The following is a 19852-nucleotide window of genomic DNA, read 5'->3' as shown; positions in this document are numbered from 1 at the left end:
AGCCAGACCACACACTGTGAGGGGTGGCTGGGACCCACCGTAGGTAAGCGTGATACGTTGGTGGTGGCACTGGAAGTCCAGACCCAAGATCACGCTCACACAGAGATCTGGCATTATCAATAGTTTAAAATCTCTGTAATCATTGCCTTTTACCGACAACATAACCGCACAGAAACCTGTAATTTTTGACGTATGGGTCTTATCGGCCATGGCGATTTTGCCCTGTGTGGGGACTATCGTTAGAGAAAGTCGTTTTACCAGGCTAGGATGAATAAAGCTTTCGGTGCTCCCGCAGTCAATCAAGCATTTAACCTTGTTCCCGTTTACCTCTATGTCCATCATCGATTTAGACAACGGATGCGGCCTGGATTGATCTACTGTGAACGAGGCCACCAGTGGGTCCTGGAGGTCCGTGAAGTCAGGGCAAGATGGTGGACTCCATGAGGGTGGACAAGATGGCTTCCAAGATGGCCGCTCCCATGGCACGCACGCGGCGGTGGTGGAGTTGGAGGCGGGGTTCCCGCTGCAGAATTTGCTGAAATGTCCTTTCTTCCCTCATTTAAAACAGGTGGTGCCCTTCGCTGGGCACAGATGCCTGGAGTGTTTGTCCTGACTGCAGAGGTAGCATTTCGGGCCCCGATGCATCACGGCAGTAGTGGGGCTCCTGGGTGGAGGCTGGGGCTCCGATGGTGCTGGGCTGGCCTGAGACCTGGGAGGTGAAGATGGCTTCCAAGATGGCGGCCCCCACGGCGCGCACGAGGCGGAGTGGGCCGCGTGGCCTGGTGAACAGGATTCAGAGTTCCTCTGGGCCATATCCAGCGATCGCGCTATATCTATAGCCTGTTTTAAGTCCGGTCCCTCCTTTTCAAACAGTTTCTGCCGAATATAATTTGAACTGAGGCCCGCAATAAGGGAGTCTCGAATCAGCTCCTCCGTGTACACGATGGCAGACACGGCCTTACAGTTACAGTCTCTGCCCAGTACTTTTAGGTTTAGTATAAAGTCCTCTAGTGACTCACCATGCCGCTGGGTGCGAGTAGTCGGAAGATGCCTGGCGTACACCACATTTATTGGCCGCGCGTAGTGGGCCTTCAGGATGGTGCAGGCATCCTCATAGCTGGTGGCATCTTGGATGAGAGGGGAGACCCGGTGGCTCACCCAGTTTCGCAGGATTCCCAGTTTCATGTCTCCGGTAGCGATTTCGGCTGCGGCTATGGCAGTGGATGAGTTTGCAATGAAAAACTCGAAGCATTGGAACCAGTGTCCAAATTGTGTGGCTGCGTCTGAGGCATGGGGGTCCAGATCCAAGCACTCTGGTTTCAGGAGTCGATCCATCTTGGTGTTTTAGTGATTAAAATTGATATGCCATCAATGACTCAAAGACAAGGATTCAACTGAAGGCTTTTAATCACTAAGAACATAGCAGCATAGCAGGTCTTCCCACTTCGGATTCGTCTGGTAGTGAATGACTCATGCAGCTCCTGAGACATTTATATGGCAAAAACAAGGGCGTAGCCAATACACACAATAGGAACAAAAGGGTGCGGTTCACACAATACAAGCAGGTAAAATACAAGCAGGTAAACACATGGTCTGATGAAGGCACACTTAATCACACCATGTATTAAAGTAGCGGTGAGAGGATAAGGAGTGGCCCGAGAGCAGTCCTGAATTAAAGAATCAGCGAGAAGATAAAGAGCGGTCCGAGAGTGGACCTGAATTAACGCAGCGCCAGTGGCGAGAGAAAAAGGAGCAGCCTGAGCGCAGTCCTGAATTAAAGCAGTGAATGTGGCGAGGCGATAAAGAACGGCCCGAGAGTGTACCTGAATTTAAGCAGCGGCAGCGGCGTGAGGATAAAGTGCGGTCCAAGAGTGGACCTGAAATAAAGCAGCGGCAGCAGCAAGATGATAAAGAGCAGCCCGAAAGCATACCGGAAGTTAAGCAGCGGCAGCTGATAGAGGATAAAGAGCTGCCCGGGAGCAGACCTGAATTAAAGCAGCGGCAGCGGATAGAGGAGAAGCTGCGGCCCGAGAGCGGACATGAATTAAAGCAGCGGCAGCGGAGAGAGGATAAAGAGTGGCCCGAAAGCAGTCCTGAATTAAAGCAGCGGCAGCTGATAGAAGATAAAGAGTGGCCCAAGAGCAGTCCTGAATTAAATCAGCGGCAGTGGATAGAGGACAAGTTGCGGCCCCAGAGCAGACTTGAATTAAAGCAGCGGCAGCGGCGAAAGGATAAAGAGTGGCAATTGAGCAGACCATGTATTAAAGCAGCGGTGAGAGGATAAGGAGCGCCCCGAGAGCGGTCCTGAATTAAAACATCGGCGAGAAGATAAAGAGCGGTCCGAGAGCGGACCTGAATTAACGCAGCGGCAGTGGCGGGAGAAAAAAGAGCGGCCCGAGCGCAGTCATGAATTAAAGCAGCGACAATGGCGAGACGATAAAGAGCGGCCCGATAGCGTACCTGAATTTAAGCAGCAGCAGCGGCGTGAGGATTAAAAGCGGCCCGAGAATGGACCTGAATTAAAGCCACTGCAGCGGCATGAGGGTAAAGAGCGGCCCTGGAGCGTACCTGAATTAAAGCAGTGGCAGCAGCGAGAGGATAAAGAGCGGCTCGAGCGTGGACCTGAATTAAAGCAGCAGCAGTGGTGAGAGGATAACGAGCAGCCCGAGAGCGGACCTAAATTAATGCAGTGGCATTGGCGAGACAAAAAATAGCGGCCCGAGAACGGACCTGAATTAAAGCAGCAGCATGGGTGGGAGGATAAACAGCGGCCCTGGTGCGTACCTGATATAACGCAGTGGTAGCGGCCAGAGGATTAAGAGTGGCCCGAGAGTGGACCTGAAATAAAGCAGTGGCAGCGGCGAAAGGATAAAAAGTTGCCCTGGAGCATACCTGAATAAAAGCTGCAGCAGCGGCGAGAGGTTAAAGAACGGCCCGAGAGCGGACCTGAGTTATAGCAGCGGCAATGGCGAGAGGATAAAGAACGGCCCGAGAGCGGACCTGAGTTATAGCAGCGGCAGTGGGGAGAGGATAAAGAGCGGCACGAGAGCAGAGCTGAATAAAAGCAGCAGCAGCTTCGAGAGGATAAAGAGCGGCCCGAGAGCGGACATGAATTAAAGCAGCGGCAGTGGCGAGAGGATAAAGAGCAGCCCGAGAGCAGACCCTAATTAAAGTAGTGGCTGTGGCGAGAGGATAAAAAGTGGTCCTGGAACGTACCTGAATAAAAGCAGCGGCAGGGGTGAGAGGATAAAGAGCGGCCCTGGAGCGTACCTGAATTAAAGCAGCGGCAGCAGCGGGAGGATAAAGAGCGGCCCGAGAGTGAACCTGAATTAAAGCAGCGGCAGGGGCGAAAGGATATAGAGCGGCCCTGGAGCGTACCTGAATAAAAGCAGCGGCAGGGGCGAGAGGATAAAGAGCTGCTTGGCGCGTACCTCAATTAAAGCAGCGGCAGCGGCGAGAGGATAAAGCGCAGTACGAGAGTGGACCTGAATTAAAGCAGCGGCAGCGGCGAGAGGATAAAGTGCGGACGGAGAGCGGTACTGAAATAAAGCAGCGGCAAGTGGATAAGGAGCGGCCCTGGAGCAGAACTGAATAAATGCAGCGGCGAGACAAAAAATAGCAGTCGAGAGCAGACTTGAATTAAAGCAGCGGCTGCAGCAGAGAGGATAAAGAGCGGCCCAAGAGCAGAGCTGAATTACAGCAGCAGCAAGAGGATAAAGAGCGGCCCGAGATTGGACCTGAATTAAAGCAGTGGCAGCGGATAGAGGATAAGTTGCGACCCGAGGGCGGACCTGAATTAAAGCAGCGGCGAGCGGATAAAGAGTGGCACGAGAGCGGACATTAGTTAATGCACAGGCAGCAGTGAGAGGATAAAGAGCGGCCCGAGAGTGGAACTGAATTAAAGCAGCGGCTGCGGCGCGAGGATAAAGTGCGGATGGAGAGCGGTCCTGAATTAAAGCATGGCACCGCCGAGAGGATAATGAGCGGCCTGAGAGCGGACCTGAATTAAAGCAATGGTAGCGCCGATAGGATAAATATCAGCCCTGGAGCGGACATGAAGTAATGCAGCAGCAGTGGTGAGAGGATAAAGAGAGGCCGAGAGTGCACCTGAAATAAAGCAGCGGCAGTGGCGAATGGATAAAGAGTGGCAATAGAGTGGACCAGGTATTAAAGCAGCGGCGAGAGGATAAAGAGCTGCCCGAGAGCAGTCCTGAATTAAAACAGCGGTGAGCAGATAAAGAACGGTCTGAGAGCGGACCGGAATTAAGGCAGTGGCAGCGGCGAGAGGAAGCAAAGCTGCCCTGGAGCGTACCTGAATAAAAGCAGTGGCATGGGCGAGAGGATAAAGAGCGGCCCGAGAGTGGACTTGAATTAAAGCTGCGGCAGCGGCGAAAGGATAATGAGTGGCCCGAGGACGGACCTGAATTAAAGCAGCGGCAGCGGCGAGAGATTAAAGAGCGGCCCGAGATCGGACATGAATTAAAGCCGCTGCAGTGGCATGAGGATAAAGAGTGCCCCAAGAGTCGACCTGAATTAAAGCAGCATCAGCGAGAGTATAAAGAGCGGGCCGAGTGCGGAGCTGAATTAAAGCAGCAGCAGCGTCGAGAGGAAAAAGAGTGGCCCGAGAGTGGACCTGAATTAAAGCAGCGGCAGCGGCGAGAGGATAAAGAGCGGCCCTGGAGCGTACCTGAATTAAAGCAGCAGCAGCAGCGAGAGGATAAAGAGCGGCTCGAGAGTGGACCTGAATTAAAGCAACGGCAGGGGTGAGAGGTTAAAGAGCGGCCCGAGAGCGGACCTGAATTAAAGCAGCGGCAGTGGCGAGAGGTTAAAGAGCAGCCCAAGAGTGGACCTGAATTAAAGCAGCGTAAGGGACGAGAGGTTAAAGAGTGGCCCAAGAGTGGGCCTGAAATAAAGCAGCGGCAGCGGCAAGGTGATAAAGAGCAGCTCGAAAGCATACCTGAAGTTAAGCAGCAGCAGCTGACAGAGGATAAAGAGCGGCCTGAGAGCAGACCTGAATTAAAGCAGCGGCAGCAGATAGAGGAGAAGGTGCGGCCCGAGAGCAGACCTGAATTAAAGCAGCAGCAGCGGCGAGAGGATAAAAGTGGCATGAGAGCAGACTTGAATTAAAGCAGCGGCAGCGGCGAGAGGATAAAGAGCGGCAATTGACCAGACCATGTATTAAAGCAGCAGCGAGAGGATAAAGAGCGGCCTGAGTGGGGACCAAAATTAAGGCAGTGGTAGGTGATAGAGGATAAGGTGTAGCCTGAGAGCGGAGCTGAACTAGAGCAGCGTCAGGGGCGAGAGTATAAAGAGCGGCCCTGGAGTGAACCACAATTAAAGCAGAGGCAGCGGCGAGAGGATAATGTGTGGATGGAGAGCGGTCCTGAATTAAAGCAGCGACAGTGGCGAGACGATAAAGAGCAGCCCGAGAGCTGACCTGAAAAAAAGCAGCAGCGAGAGTATAAATAGCGGCCTGAGAGTGGACCCGAATTAAAGCAGCAGCAGCGGATAAAGGATAAAGAGCGGGCCGAGAGCGGTCCTGCAATAAAGCAGCAGCAGCGGCGAGAGGATTAAGAGTGGCAATAGAGCGGACCAGATATTAAAGCATTGGCAAGAGGATAAAGAGCAGCCCGAGAGCGGTTCTGAACAAAAGCAGCGGCGAGATGATAAAGAGCGGTCCGAGAGCAGACCTGAATTAACGCAGCAGCAGTGGCGAGACAAAAAATAGCAGCCCGAGAGCGGACCTAAATGAAAGCAGTGGCAGCGGCAAGAGGATAAAGAGCGGCCCGAGAGTGGCCCTGAAATAAAGCAGTGGCAGCGGCGAGAGGATAAAAAGCAGCCCTGGAGCATACCTGAATAAAAGCAGCAGCAGGGGCGAGAGGATAAAGAGCGGCCCTGGAGCGTACCTGAATTAAAGCAGCGGCAGCAGCGGGAGGTTAAAGAGTGGCCCGAGAGTGGACGTGAATTAAAGCAGCGACAGTGGTGATTGGATAAAGAGCGGCCCAAGAGCGGACCTGAATTAAAGCAGCGGCAGCGGTGAGAGGATAAAGTGCCGATGGAGAGTAGTCCTGAATTAAAGAAGCGGGAGCGGCGAGACTATAAAAAGTGGCCCGATAGCGGACCTGAATTAAAGCAGCGCCGAGAGGATAAAAAGCGGCCTGAGAGTGTAGCTGAATTAAAGCATCAGCGAGAGGATAAAGAGCGGTCCGAGAGCAGACCCGAATTAACGCAGCGGCAGTGGCGAGAGAAAAAAGAGCGGCCCGAGCACGGTCCTGAATTAAAGCAGTGACTGTAGTGAGAGGATAAACAGCAGCCCGAGTGTAGTCCTGAATTAAAGCAGCGGCAGCGGCGAGAGGATAAAGAGCGGCCTGAGAGTGGACCTGAATTAAAGCAGCGGCAGCGGCGAGAGGACAAAGAGTGGCCATAGAGTGGACCTGACTTAAAGCAGCGGCAGCGGCGAGAGGATAAAGAGTGGCCCGAGAGTGGACCTGACTTAAAGCAGCAGCAGCGGCGAGAGGACAAAGAGTGGCCCGAGAGTGGACCTGACTTAAAGCAATGGCAGTGGCAAGAGGATAAAGTGCGGCCCGAAAGCGGAGCTGAATTAAAGCAGTGGCAGCGGCAAGAGGATAAAGAGCGGCCCGAGAGTGGGGACCTAAATTAAGGCAGTGGCAGCGGATAGAGGATAAAGAGCGAGACGAGAGCAGTCCTGAATTAAAGCAGCGGTGAGAGGATAAAGTGCGGCATGAGTGGGACCAAAATTAAGGCAGTGGCAGGGGATAGAGGATAAGGAGTGGCCTGAGAGCGGACCTGAATTAAAGCAGCGTCAGGGGCGAGAGTATAAAGAGTGGCCCTGGAGTGAACCACAATTAAAGCAGAGGCAGCGGCGAGAGGATAAAGTGCGGATGGAGAGCGGTCCTGAATTAAAGCAGCGACAGTGGCGAGACGATAAAGAGCGGCCCGAGAGCAGACCTGAAATAAAGCAGCAGCGAGAGGATAAATAGTGGCCTGAGAGCGGACCCGAATTAAAGCAGCAGCAGCGGCGAGAGGATAAAGAGCGGCAATAGAGCGGACCAGGTATTAAAGCATTGGCAAGAGGATAAAGAGCAGCCCGAGAGCGGTTCTGATTTAAAGCTGCGGTGAGAAGATAAAGAGCGGTCCGAGAGAGGACCTGATTTAACGCAGCAGCAGTGGCGAGAAAAAAATAGTGGCCCGAGAGTGGACCTGAATTAAAGCAGCAGCATTGGCAAGAGGATAAAGAGCGTCCCAAGAGCGGACCTGAATTAAAGCAGCAGCAGGGGCGAGCGGATAAAGAGCATCCCAAGAGCGGACCTGAATTAAAGCAGCGGCAGCAGCGTGAGGATAAAAAGCGGCCCGAGAGTGCACCTGAATTAATGCAGCAGCATTGATGAGAGGATAAAGAGCGGCCCAAGAGCGGACCTGAATTAAAGCAGCGGCAGCGCCTAGCGAATAAAGAGCATCCCAAGAGCGGACCTGAATTAAAGCAGCAGCAGGGGCGAGCGGATAAAGAGCATCCCGAGAGCAGACCTGAATTGAAGCAGCGTCGAGAGCATAAAGTGTGGCCAGAGTGTCGAGCTGAATTAAAGCAGTGTCAGTGGTGAGAGTTTAAAGAGCGGCCCGAGAGCGGACCTGAATTAACGCAGCCGCAGCGGCGAGAGGATAAAGAGCAGCCCGAGAGTGGACCGGAATTAAAGCAGCAGTAGCGGTCAGATTATAAAGAGCTGCCCGAGAGTGGACCTGAATTCAAGCAGCGGCAGCGGCAAGAGGATAAAGAGCGGCGCGAGATCAGACCTGGATTAAATCAGCGGGAGTGGTGAGAGGATACAGAGCAGCCAGAGAGTGGAGCTGAATTAACGCAGCGGCAACGGATAGAGGAAAAAAAGTAGCCCGAGAGCGGCCCTGAACTAAGCCAGCGGCAGGGGCGAGAGGATAAAGAGCGGTCCGAGAGTGGACCAGACTTAAAGCAGCGACAGCGCCGAGAGGATAAAGAGCAGCCCGAGAGCGGACCTGAATTAAAGCAGCGGCAATGGTGGTTGGATGAAGAGCGGCTCAAGAGCGGACCTGAATTAAAGCAGCGGCAGTGCGTGGCTCCAATTCAAAAACAACATCCAAGGATGACGTCACAGAATAGTAGGCTGGTGATTGTTTGATGAGTATTACAGCCCCTTTTTGCTCTCTAAGTTCAGGAATGGCATTAAATTAAGAAGCTGAGAAGCTGTTACTTGCTAGTACTTATAACATTAATAACTTAAAATAAATAAAATACTCAAAGAATATACCTAAAATAAAGATTGAATAAAATCTTTAACGATTTAATTAATGAATAAATGAAACAAGGTTTGAGATGGCAGGGCAGGTGGTGTGTCGTAACTGCGGCATGTGGGTGTCTGTCGAGTCAATCGCGATCCTGAGCAGCCACATCTGGTGTAAGTGTCTGCAACTCGAGAAACTTCGGCTCAGAAAAGTTGAGCTGGAGTACGAGCTGCAGACATTGCACAGCATCAGGTAGGGGGAGAGTTACGTGGACACTTTGTTCCAGGTGGCAGTCACACTCTTTAGGATAAGTCGTACTTTAGAGATCTTCAGTGGTCAGGGACAGGAGGGTGTGACTGAGAGTCAGGAACGTATTGGGATCCAGGATGCAGTGACAGAGGAGCCTCACCCCTGGACATTGTCCAACAGGTATGAAAATAACTGCAGGGAGGATGGGCAATCTGACATTGGCACTGTGATATAGGGGGCATCCAACTGTGGGGAGAAGGATAGAATGTGGTAGTAGTACCGGAGTGTATACTCAGGGGCCAGACACTGTTCCCTGCAGCCACCAAAGAGAGTCTCAAAACCTGTGTTGACTGCCAGGGTAAATGTTATACCCTCGAGCTGGTGAAGAACTTGGGGTGAGAGGGGGAGGATCCAGTTGTCGTTTCCACGTTAGAACCAACGACATAGTTCAAACTAACATTGAGTTTCTGTTGAGGTAGCTTGAGGAGCTAGGGTCTACAATAATAAGCAGAACAACAAGGGTAATAAATTCTCGATTACTGCCTGAGCCACGTGCAAATTGGCATAGGGAAAAGCAGATCAGGGAGTTCGTGCGTGGCTCAAAGTGTGGTGTGGGCAAACGGGGTTTTAATTCATGGGGCACTGGCACCAATGCTGGGACAGAGGGAGCTTTTCAGTCGGGATGGGCTCCACTAAAACCGGGCTGGCACTACCGTCCTGACAAATCGAATAACTGGTGTTGTCGATAGGGCTTTAAACTAAAAAAGGGGGTGGGGTCAGGTGACGCGAACTTTAGAAATCTATAGAGAAAGGTCAGGGCAATAGAGCAGTGCAGCGATTTGGTTAAAAATAAACAGTGTGTGACAAGAAGGGACAGAGAGTTTAACGGTAGCATTGCAGCAGAGAATAAGGTCAAAGCAGTGTATAATGGTAAAAAAAATAATTTAAACGCACTTTATCTGAATGCATGAAGCATTCAAAGCAAGATAGACGAATTCGTGGCACAAATAGAGAAAAATGGGTTTGATCTAAATGCCATTACAGAGATATGGCTGCAAGGTTGGGAACTAAATGTTCCAGGGCACTTGAAGTTTCGAAAATACCGGCAGAATGGAAAAAGAGGGGGAGTAGCTCTGACATCAAAGGATGACACAAGGGCAGTAGCGAGAAAGGATCTTGGCTTGGAAGATCAGGAAATAGAATCAGTATGTTTTGAGATAACGAAAAACAAGGGGCAGAAAACCCTGGTAGTATATAGACCCCCTAACAGTAGCTGTACGTTTGGACAGAATATTAATCAAGAAATAGTAGGAGCTTGCAACATAGGTAGTGAGATAATCTTGGGGGACTTTAATCTTCGCATAGACAGGACAAATCCAATTGGCAAAGGTAGTCTGGCGGAGGAGTTCATGGAATGCATTCGGGACAGTTTAATAGAACAATATAACATGGAACCAACTAGGGAACAGGCTATTTTAGAACTTGTACTGTGTAATGATACAGGGTTAATTAGCAATATCATAGCAAAGGATGCTCTGGGACAGAGTGATCATAATATGATAAAATTCCACTTTCATTTTGCGAGTGACTTGCATAAGTCCAAAACTAGAGATTTAAACTTAAATAAAGGCAATTACCGAGCTACAAGGGACAAATTGGCTAATGAAGATTGGAAAAATAGCTTAAAAGTTATGGTGGTAGATAAACAGTGGCTAGCATTTAAAGACATATTTTATAATTCTCAACAAAAATACATTCCATTGAGAAACAAAAACTCCACGGGAAAATTGATTCAAACACTGATAAACAAAGAAGTTAATTATAGAATTAGATTGAAAGAAGTAGCTTATAATGTTGCAAATAATAATAGTAAGCTTGCGGATTCGGGGAGTTTCAGTTTGTAAGAACTTGTACAAGTATGTAAAAAGGAAGAGAGTAGCAGAAGTAAACGTTGGTCCCTTAGAGGCTGAGACTGGAGAAATTATTATGGAGAGTAAGGAAATGGCTGAAACGTTAAACAAATATTTTGTATATGTGTTCACAGTAGACGAAACAAAAGGCATACCAACAATGGTGGGAACCAATTGTCGAATGAGGGTGAGGAACTTAATATAATTAATATAATTAGAGAAAAAGTACTGGAGAAACTAAGGTGACTAAAGGCCGACAAATCCCCTGGAACTGACGGCCGACATTGCAGGGTTCTAAAAGTGGTGGCTGAAGAGATAGCGGATGCATTGGTTTTGATCGTCCAAAATTCCCGAGATCCCAGAATGGCCCCACCGTATAGCAAGGACTCAAATGTAACACCGCTATTAAGGAATGGAGGGAGAGAGAAAATAGGGAACAATAGGCCAGTTAGCCTGACATCAGTCGTGGAGAAAATGCTGGAATCCATTGTTAAGGAAGTGGTTTCAGGGCCCGTAGAATATCATAACATGATTAGACAGAGTCAACATGGTTCTGCGAAAATGAAATGTTGCTGATAAATTTATTAGAGATTTATGAGGATGTAACTAGCAGGGTAGATAAAGGGGAACCAGTGGATGTAGTATATTTGGATTTCTACGAGGCATTCCATAAGCTGCCAGATAAAAGGTTATTACACAAAATTAGAGCTCATGCGGTTGGGGGTAATTTAGTAGCAAGGATAGAGGATTGGTTAAGCGACAGAAAACAGAGAGTAGGGATAAACGGATCTGTTTCAGATTGGCAGTCTGTAACTAGTGGGGTACCGCGAGGAACAGTATTGGGGCCACAGTTATTTACAATCTATATTACTGACCGAGATGAGGGAACCGAGTGTAATCTATTCAAGCTTGCTGATGATACAAACCTAGATGGGACAGTAAGCTGTGAGGAGAATACAAGGAGGCTTCAAGGTGATATAGACAGGCTAAGTGAGTGGGCAAGAACATGAACACAAATAATCTGCAAAGGGATATAGACAGTCTAAGTAATTGGACACTAATTTATCAAATGGAGTATAATGGAGGGAAATGTGATGTTATTCACTTTGGCAGGAAGAATAGAAAAGCAGAATGTATTTTAAACGGTGAGAAACATTCAAATGTTGGTGTTCAGGGAGATTTGGGTGTCCTCGTGCAAACGCACAGAAAGCTAGCATGCACGTACAGCAAGCAAGAAGGAAGGCAAATGGCATGTTGGCCTTTATTGCAAGGGGGTTGGAGTAAACGACTAAGTAAGTTTTGCGACAATATCACAGGGCCTTGGTGAGACCATACCTTGTGTACTGTGCACAGTTATGGTCTCCTTATCTAAGGAAGGATATATTAGGTCGTTATTAGGTCCATTTCAGGCAATCTTCTTGAGGTCACAGTGTTATTTTCAGCCAACATAAAGGCCAGGTTGTTCGTTCATTCTGTTAATTGCACGTGTACAATTTCCTGTAAAGACAGAGTCCGAGTGTCAGGTGAGAACATTTATACAACTTCACGGCACTTACAGTTTCTCCAGGATCCAATCAATTGATTATTTATACAAATCACTCCGAACAGGTAAATGAAAAATGCAGCGATCAATCTGCCTCAGATGTCACGCTTTCTACATTTTCCTATCCCACGTTGGTTTCACTGTTACTGAATGGTTCTAGCAGAATTCAAAGTTTCTGTTACTGTTTATTATTATTCAGCTCATTTAATGGGTTTATTTCTAAAAAATAATTTACGTGACGCTGATTATCCAATTACCAAGCATGAAGTGTAACGTGCCTGTAACCGGACGTTTCCAGTGATTGACCATTGGGAAACTAGTAGCAGTGATTCAATATTTAAAGATTCGGACCAGGTTCATAAAAGTAAAACAATGACAATACCAGAATGGGAGGGGAAGGCTTGGCTCGTGCCTTGTATGAAGCGCTAACTTCCTTGAAGAAGTGAGAAAAGACATTGTATAAGCACAGAATCATGGTGTTGTTAGCTCAATATTCCATTCAGTGGACTCCATTCATTCACCTATTCCTCTTACTCCCAGGCCTCTTTATCACCTCCCCACCTCGGGTCATTAGGCTCAGTTTTATTCACCACAAAGCTAACTCAAACACGCTGCTATTAAATGCTAGAAACTTCACAACTTTTCCTTCTACCAAAGACACAAATAAAAATAATTAAAACAGCATTCCGAGGCGATGTCATGAAGCAATTCATCAAACAATGGGTAGTGGAAATCTGGACCTCTCTCCACCCCCAATAAGCTGCACAGTCTAGGAACATTGCAATATACAAAACTGCGACTGTTGGTTATTTTTTTACATGGGAAGTCGTATTAAGGGTTACAGACACATTGATTCAGTTAATATACAAATCAGGCATGATCTAATTGAAGGGAGCAACAGGCACAGGGGTCTGAATGGACGACTGTGTTTCCTGTGCTTCTATTTCTTTTTTTTATTCATTGCTGGAATGTGGGCGTCGCTGGCTAGGCCTGCATTAATGCCCATCCCTAATTGCCCTTGAGAAGATGGTGGTGAGCCGCCTTCTTGAACCGCTGCAGTCCATATGTTGTAGGTACACCCACAATGCTGTTAGGAAGGGAGTTCCAGGATTTTGGCCCAGTGACAGTGAAGGATCGGCGATAAAGATCCAAGTCAGAATGGTGTGTGGCTTGGAGGGGAACTTGTAGGTGGTGATGTTCCCATGCGTCTGCTGCCCTTGTCCTTCTAAGTGGTAGAGGTCGCGGATTTGGAAGGTGCTGTTGAAGGAGCTTTGGCGAGTTGCTGCAGTGCATCTTGTAGATGGTACACACTGCAGCCACAGTGCGCCGGTGGTGGAGGGAGTGAATATTGAAGGTGGTGGATGGAGTGCCAATCAAGCGGGCTGCTTTATCCTGAATGGTGTCGAGCTTCTTGGGTGTTGTTGGAGCTGCACTCATCCAGGTAAGTGGAGAGTATTCCATCACACTCCTGACTTGTGCCTTGTAGATGGTGCCTTCTATGTTTCTATATATGCCTGACTCCCATTTCCTGATTGGTTCCTTCTGTATTTATACTAAATTCATTTTGTGTTTTTAACTATGTTTCAATTGATGCGTTGCACCACGTTTTTGCCTGTTTTTTACTGACGACATTAATTGCAAACCCGACCTGCAGGACGTCCTATCACAGCTACAATAACTAGAATCCATCACTGGATGCCAAGCCAAAAAGCAAAATTCTTGGCGCATCTAATGTTAATTCTCGTTAGTTACGCAGTTCACGGGGCAGTTTTTTTTTGGTGGAGCCTTGGTGTGTGTAATATCCATGGTGTCCTGCTTTATGCCGCCACAGACTGTTCAGTCTGGTCACTGTCACCTTCACCATTGATCGATTTGTAGCAATATGTTGTCGGGAGGTGAAAAATTAATATTGCACCGAGAAAACGACGGCTCAGGTTTTAGGAACAGTGACATTGCAGAGCCGTTTGAAGAACATGATCTGTTTTTCCTGTATGCACGTAGATATAGGATTTCTAACAGTCCCTGGTTTTGCCACATGTCACGCGGTGTATATCATTCGCTCATTCGGACCATCGTTGAATTAATGCATCACATTTAACACAAAATATTCCATTTTTTTAAATCTACTGTTCAACGCATTGACTGTCAGACATATTCTCGTGGCCAACAGAGCCCGCAGGAGACTCCGGGGTCGGAGCAGTGGCGAGTATCCCAGTAACCCAGGGATGGAGATCCGAAGGAAATCCATGATAGTACTGTCTGTTATATCGGGGAATGTCATACTGTTATGGGTGGTGTTCATGGTTTGTTCTATAATTAAGCGATTTGATTACTTGGGATATCCTGTTTCTGTGCCCTCATTTGTAACGGAAATCGGCTTCATTCTCCAGCTCCTGAGTTGCTGCACAAAAACTTTTATTTAGGCAGTGACCCAGAGTTAATTCATAGAGGAGTTGAGGAACGGAGTGACATAACCGGTCACAATGATGGTCAAATTAATGAGATGCAATGGCTGCACTCTTTCTAATATTGCCATGTATTTTTGTATTGTAATCTGCAGAATTACTTGCTGGTTTACTTAAAATTGTCTTCCAACAGTTCGCAATATTGTCCAATCTTAAATGTAAGTTAATATCATATTTCGGGACTTTGAAGTCATTTATTTCCAAGAACATCACGCAGATTTGAGTTGTCTGCTGTTGCCTTTCAGGCAGATACATAACCAAGAGTGAATCGTTCCTTTACACAGTCCAGTGCTGACCTCGCAGTCCAGGGGCATGTTGGTAATGAAAAGTGTTTCTGCTTGTTTCCCAACAAAAGAACAATAGTTCACAAATTTCCATCATTCGGGGGTTGTTCATTATTTCAGTGTTGAAAATATTCTTTGATCTCTGCAATTTTGAGGGAAGGCTTTTCGAAAGTCAGCACAGACACCAGGAAAAGGTCAACGTGGCAGGAAGACAGTGAAGGAGGTTAATCTCGATGGCGTCACAGTGACAGATGGGGAAAAGGAATCAATGACATAGAGTCATTGAGTGATAAAGGCACAAAAGTCAGGCAATCGGCCCATCGTGTCTGTGCTGGCTCTCTGTAGAGCAAGCCAATCTGTCCCATTCCCCGCTCTAACCCCATAGCCCTACCAGTTTATTGCCCTAAAGTAACTATTCAGTCTCCGCTTGAAACATTGAGTTTCTCTGCTTCCACTACTTACATCAGCAGCGGGTTCCATGTTCTCACCAAGCACTGTGTAAAAAAGTTTTTCCTCACATCCCACCTGTATCTCTTGCCCAAAACCTTTAATGTGTCCGCTAGTCCTTGTAACATCAACTAGTGGGAACAGCCTTTCCCCGTCTTGCCTATCCAAACCCCGTCATAACCTTGTACACCCCTATCAAATCTCCCCTCAACCTCCTTTGCTCCAATGAAAATAAATCCAGATTCTCCAACCTGTCCTTGTAGCTGAAATCCCCCATCCCCGGAACCTTTCTCCTAAATCTACTCTGCATCCTTTCAAGAGCCTTCAAATCCTTCCTAAAGTGTGGTGACCAGAACTGGATGCAAAACTCCAGTTGTGGTCTAAGCAGTGCTTTATAAAGATTCAGCATAAATTCTCCACTTTTGATCTCTAAACCTCTATTTATGAAGCCCAAGATCCCATATGCTTTGCTAAACACTCTCTCAATATTTCCTCCTCCTTGAGTTACCTAACACATTAATACAAGGTTGGACATTAATTCCAACCACACACATTTCTTTAGGATAAGTCTTGAAAAGTTTCCAGCCAGATTACAAATGGATTACACCGACCATATTATATTGCACTCAGTGTGCTGTAATTTTTACCTGTTGTTGAATAAAGCAGTTTGAGAATTGAACAAAAAGTCACTTTGCCCAAAGTAACTCGATCCACTTTTAGTGAGATTGTAAGAGGGAGCATTGAGATCTGGGCTACAGCAAAAGTGAATATCATTGCTAAAATCCCAATACCTGGTACAGCGCACTCCCCCGTCGTGGTATAGACCACTCCTGGCTCCCGCTGCAGCTAATTCCCGGCTCTTGGAACAGCATATTACACGGTCTCGGTACAGCACGATCACCAGCCTGTAATTCTGAGTTGATAGATTATAATGGGATCACAAGCCAATATATTTCGGTTTAGCGGGCTTTACAGGGATCACCATCACATATCCATTCGTTTATCGGGGGTTATTGGCATCATCTGCCTATATCTCTTGATTTATGAGGATTTACTAGAATCAACAGTGTATATTCAGATTTACACCTACTCTAGACAATGCTTTTGTTTCTTTACTTGTCCTTTTACCGTCATCCATTTTGTCATTTAAACTCTCCTGCCTTCCACCCTATCACAGACCTTCCCTTTTGTTCTTTCCCGCCTCCCCCTATTCCTGTCGCTGTGCTTGCATTAAACCTGTTACATCTCTAACTTTTTCCAGTTCTGATTAAAGGCCTTCGACCTGAAACGTTAATTTTGTTTGTTCCTCCACAGGTGCTCCCTGACCTGTTGAGTATTTCCAACATTATTTGTTTTTATTTCAGATTTCCAGCATGCACAGTATTTTGCTTTAGTATCTTGGTGTATTTGTTTTTGGGGGATCATTTAGCTCTACAGAGTTTTACTTCGATCACCTCCATGTATGTCTGGAATTAACAGGTTTTACTGGGATCACCAATTGATATATCTAGGTTTAAAGTGGTTCACTTTGATCACCATCTTATATATTTAGGTGTATCAGTGTTTATTGCTATTATCAGCCTGACGGGTTGCTTTAATCAGCAGCTGGTATATCAGGGATTGTCATGTTTTACTGGATTCACCAGCCTATATATCTGGGTTTATCGGTTTTCTTAATATTCCTGGTTACCAAGTATTCAGGGAAAATAGGAATGATCGAGAACGAAAAAATGGAGGTGTGGTGACAGTATGGATTAAAGATCATTTTACAGTTTTATTTAGAAATGATATACTATACTTTTTTTGGACAATCTATTTGGCTTGAGTTGATTAAAGATTTGGAGCTATTACATTGTTAGTTGTCTTAGTTTAGAACGGGCGATTGATAACAACAAGAGAGATCATGGGCTCAATATAAAATTGAACCTCCTTTCATTTCCCTCCATTTTCAATTTGATTTTGGAACATGCGTTCAAGGAAAAAACTTTAATGAAAGTAATGGACAGCAAAGGCACAATTCTGAAAACGAAGCAATATCTGTTTTCTGGAAATTGCTAGAGTCTGTAATTAAGGATAGAGGGACTGAACCACGTTACCATGTACTGGTGATCAGGGAGAGAGAAATTAATTTTTACCGGTACGTCTTGCCTGATAGACCTGGTATACATTCTACATGTGGTGCTAATAGTGCAAATGGGAATCTCTATGGATAATATTTGTATGAAATTCGAGAAGGCGCTCAGGGAGTTCTCACCGATGGTCCATTGAAAGCAGGTGATAAACTTGATATAACCCTGGCCCACAGACAGGGATCCTGCCTTTATAATGACACCAAGGCACCTGACCTTAGGTTTCTTCAACTTTAGCTTAGTGGCATTGAGCGTAACTCCTCACCCAAAGTTGGCAGTTGCTCTCCCCGAGCTTCGGGATATGTTAGGATATCATCCACAGATTGGACGACAGCCCAGCAATATGACAGGCTTGTCAGATGTTGTTGCATGTGCACATGGCAAATAGCGGGGCAGCTGTAGATAGCTTGAGGGGTGACGGTGCTCGTCACTTCAAAAGTAAAAGGACATTTACACCATCAATCGGCATGGAGTGGGAGATTCCTGAACCCGATTCTGAAGGGAATTGACAGAGTAGATGCTGAGAGGTTATTACCCCTGTCTTGAGTGTCAAGCGCTAGGAAGCATAACCTCAGGATACAAGGGTAGGCCATTTAAGGCCGAGATGAGGAGGAATTTCTTCACTCAGTGGGTTTTGAACATTTGGAATTCTCTGCCCCAGAGGGCTGTGAAATCTGAGTCTATGGTTATATGCAAGGCTGAGATACACAGATTTTAGGACTCTAGGGGAATCAAGGGACATGGAGATCGGGCAGGAAAGTGGAATTGAGGTCGATGATCAGGCATGATCTTATTGAATGGTGGAACGGGCTCGATGGGCCGTATGGTCAACTCCTGCTCTGATATCTTATGCTGATATGTTCTTATGTTCGGGAGATTACCACTGAATACCAATGAGACAAATGGGCCATTTGAGAGATGTAACAGCGATTACCAGTGAGACTGATGAACGATTCGAAATGTGAAACAGCGAATGTCAGTGAGGATGATGCAAAATGCACAATATATTCAGCCAAATCTCAGTGAGAGTGGTGGACAAGCTTGGGTAACATCTCTGTGTCTGAAGCGAAAAAAGCATCCGTTTGGAACGTAATTTTGGATTGCATCAAAGAATCATAGAATGATACAGAACGGAAGGACGGTATTTGTTCCATATTACCTGTGCTGGTGCTTTGAAAGAGCTTTCCAATTAGTCCCACACTCCTGCTCTTTTCCCTTATCGCTGTACATTCCTGCAACTCAAGTACTTGTAATATTCGCAGTTGAACTTCACCATTGAATGATTTCAATTGGAATGTTAAGATATTTCAGCTGATTCTGGGGTGGTAAACTTCTTTAAAAAATGCTGAAAATTTTTAAAAGAATTTGTGTTCAATCTAAAATGCTTTAAGAACATAAGAACATCAGAACAAAAGAAATAGGAGCAGGAGTAGTCCAATCGGCCCCTCGAGCCTGCTCCACCATTCAATAAGATCATGGCTGATCTGATCCTAACCTCAAATTTTCTATCACTCTCCATCCCACCCGAACCCATGTGATCTCCCGGGAGAGGCGAAAAATCAGGTAAAAAAAACAATGGCCAATTTGGGAGAAAAAATCTGGGAAATTCCTCTCCGACCCATCTAGGCGATCGAAACTCTTCCAGGAGATTATTCTGTCCCTATATTTTCTACAGTACTTACCATCTGTAAAGGCGATCTCCACCCCAGCCAGGAACAGGAATAAAACCATCTCCTGAAATCTAACACAGAATTAGAACACAAGAAGTAGGAACAGAACCAGGCTACACGGCCCCTGGGCCCGCTCCAGTACCCAGAGGGCCATGAACATTCCGAACCTAGACTCATGTCCAATTTCCTGCCCGCTCCCCGTAACCCTTAATTCCCTTTACTTCTAGGAAACTATCTATTTCTGTTTTAAGTTTATTTAATGATGTAGCTTCTACAGCTTTTTGGGCCAGCACATTCCACAAATCTACCACCCTCTGAGTGAAGAAGTTTCTCCTCATCTCAGCTTTGAAAGAGCAGCCCCTTATTTTAAGATTATGCCCCCTAGTTCTAGTTTCACCCATCATTGAGAACATCCCGTCTGCATCCACCCGATCAAGCCCATTCACAATCTTATATGTTTCAATAAGATCGCCTCTCATTCTTCTGAACTCCAATGAGTAGAGTCCCAATCTAGTCAACCTCTCCTCATATGACCACCCCCTCATTCCCGGTATTAACCGAGTGAACCTTCTTTGTACTGACTCGAGAGCAAGTATGTCTTTTCTTAAGCATGGACACCAAAACTGCATGCAGTATTCCAGGTGCGGTCTCAACAATACCTCGTATAACTGCAGCAATACCTCACTGTTTTTATATTCTATCACACTAGCAATAAAATCCATCATTCCATTGGCCTTCTTGATCACTTGCTGCACCTGCATACTAACTTTTTGAGTTTCGTGCAACAGGACCCCCAGATCCCTTTGTACTACAGTACTTTCAAGTTTCTTGCCATTAAGATATTAAATTGCTCTATGATTTTTCCTGCCAAAGTGCATAACCTC

The sequence above is a fragment of the Somniosus microcephalus genome, unplaced genomic scaffold (assembly GCF_052327205.1).
Source record: "Somniosus microcephalus isolate GS21.2 unplaced genomic scaffold, FLI_Smic_1.0 unresolved_chr5, whole genome shotgun sequence".
Taxonomy (NCBI): Eukaryota; Metazoa; Chordata; class Chondrichthyes; order Squaliformes; family Somniosidae; genus Somniosus; species Somniosus microcephalus.
The sequence above is the reverse complement of the archived record's forward strand: the minus strand, read 5'-3'. Positions refer to the sequence as shown.